This window comes from Rhagoletis pomonella, unplaced genomic scaffold, assembly GCF_013731165.1.
Source record: "Rhagoletis pomonella isolate Grant_MI unplaced genomic scaffold, Rhpom_1.0 Rhpom_scaffold_00009, whole genome shotgun sequence".
Taxonomy (NCBI): domain Eukaryota; kingdom Metazoa; phylum Arthropoda; class Insecta; order Diptera; family Tephritidae; genus Rhagoletis; species Rhagoletis pomonella.
The window spans coordinates 23,694,764-23,697,447 of NW_023458563.1; positions in this window are offsets into that span (position 1 = coordinate 23,694,764).

Consider the following 2,684-nt stretch of genomic DNA (forward strand, 5'->3'; position numbering starts at 1 on the left):
ATAGCGATGCCCTGACATTCTAGGGTGGTATCCCTGCGGTCGATGTCTGCTTCGATAAGACGATACTGCACGGTGTGGTGCGTGATGAACGCTAAGCCACCACCATTATCTCGCTCGCGATCTCGACGGTGCACGTTGTGCCCGGCGCAATTCAACAAAGTTGAATTGCTGTGCAACTTCGTCTCTTGGACCGCAGCTATCAATATACCATGCCGACACATGAAGACGGTTATCTCCTCAATCTTGCTCTGTAGCCCGTTGCAGTTAAATTGAAGGAGCTTCATGTGGTTCGGGAGACGTGTCGTGATGTGGGGTGTAAGTGAAGTGTATGTTCTTGCCGCCGTTGGCTGTGTGTGCTGCTGTGGTGATTGCCGCCCTGTGATGGTGGTGGGGGGCGTCGCAATTGGGGTCTGCGACCGAGCAGCGCAACACGGGCCCTCGAAGTTCCCAGTCCAATCTCGTGTGGTACGCAGACCTGAGCATGTCCTAAAGTGGCACCAGCCAAGGCAGGTGTTGCACTTGACTGATGTCACATTACGGAATATCCTGGTCTGACATACCGTGCAGATTGTAGGGGGAACCACGAGTTGTTGGCGGCGGCGTGTGGGTGGTGGTGCGGTTGTGTGTGTTATGTGGTCTGTAGTGGCTGTGGTACGGTCTGTGGTGTTATTATGTTGTTGTGTTGTGGTGACTGTGTGAGGCTGCTGTGTGAGTGTGTGGGGCTGCTCGGGCGGACTGTGGCTAGCCGTGGAGGCTGCTCTGTTTGAGCAACAGGGGGCCACGTACGACGTGGTCCACTGTCTATGTGTCCGTAGTCCCGAGCAGACTCTGAGGTGACTCCACCCCTCGCAGGCATTACACTTGACTGAGGTGGAGTTGTGGTGTAATCGTCTTCGGCATACACAGCAGGTGTATGTTTCTGGCCCTGGGTTTGACTCGATGCCAGCCCTGAGTAGGAGAATACGTAGTGAATGTAGCCCTATGGACGGACAACTTCTGAGATACTTCGCCGACCTAAACGGGGTTAGATCGCCGAAACAACAGCCCTTGGTCGGGTGAAACCCGAGTCATTCCGGTACGTAGAACCGGCAGTCGTGGTAACTGTTGTAAAACAGTGTAGCTATTCGATTTGTGTACCTCTATGTATAATTTTCAATCTTTCCTTTCCACCGGTTTGTTTATCAAACGATGGAAGATCGCCTCTATCACTCCAGTCTATAAATAGGGTAGTAGGAATGATGTTAAAAACTATAGGTCTATTTCTAAAATAACGATTTGTTCGAAAATATTAGAAAAGGTGGTAAAAGAAAAACTTTCGTTTGCCATCCTAGTAGTACCCAATCAGCATGGTTTCGTGAGTGGCCGCCCCACAGTTACTAATTTAGTGACCTTCTCTGAATTTTCTATTTCAGCGTTTAACAGTGGATCTCAGGTAGACACCATCTACACTGATTTCTTGAAAGCTTTCGATAGAGTCTCGCACTCAATTTTAGTTCGCAAATTGGAGAATATTGGCTTTGACTAGGTTTTTCTTTCCTGGATAAAATCTTATCTTTTCAATAGAATCTTGTTTGTTGAAATTGAGCATCGTAAGTCTAAGCAATTGTTTGCCCCTTCGGGTGTTCCGCAGGGCAGCGTCCTGGGCCCCTCTAGTTTGTCCTGTTTATCAACGATATTGGGTCGTGCTTCAAATATTCCAATTTTTTATTATATGCCGACGATCTTAAGCTCTTCCGATTTCAGGGACCTCTATACCAGGGATTCTTTTCAATTCGCTGGTTCGCCCAAAATTAGAATATGCCTCGATTATTCGGAACCCTATTTATAGTTGTCATGCTAGTAGAATCGAAGAAGTTCACAAGTAATTTTTAGCAAAAAAAAAACCGACTTCAACTCTCATATAAAAAAAAATATATATATATATATCTCATGATCCGCTGATCGGATCTTAACCAGATTAGTATGGGACCACCTCTGACACACTACCTTTCCGATGCAAAAAGAATTATCGGTTGACGTGGTCCAAAGTTAAGCGGTAACATACATAAAAAAAAAAAAAAAAATATTCCGACGAACTGATAACCTCCTCCTTTTTTGGTTGGAAGTCGGTTAAAAAGAAATAAATTCGGATTGCTCTTCAACCGCTTAACTTCTCCGACCCATTCCATCTTATATTGCTCGTTTCATGCTTATTAGACAGAAAGTAGAAGACTACTGTCACTAATGTTTGTCTCTGATATTAGGCGTGCTTTTTTACCCGCATACGTATCTGCGCTTAAAAATTTTATGGAGCTGTAAGCGACAAACTTTATGTGTGCTTATGAATAGTTGTCGATAAAATCAAAATTACTTGTTTTGAAATGGAAATTGTCGACGATTGTTTTTACCTCCCTTTTATTAGCTCGGGATGTAACTATGTAATATTGATGCGCCTAAAAGATGCTGCGATTTCTATTTTCAAGTTACATACCTGATGACAGTACGAATGGAAATTATAATAGCGAGGTTTTAGTTTTTTGAACTATAATTTTTTTATTTTTACACATTAAGCGTAGATGTATATGACTTGACTGATATGAATTGACTGCCCTGCTCTTCTTGAACAGATCGCTTTCTATATTCTCCCGTTTTACGTCGATATTCTTCTTCTTCTTATTTGGCGCTGTAACCGCCTAAGCGATTTT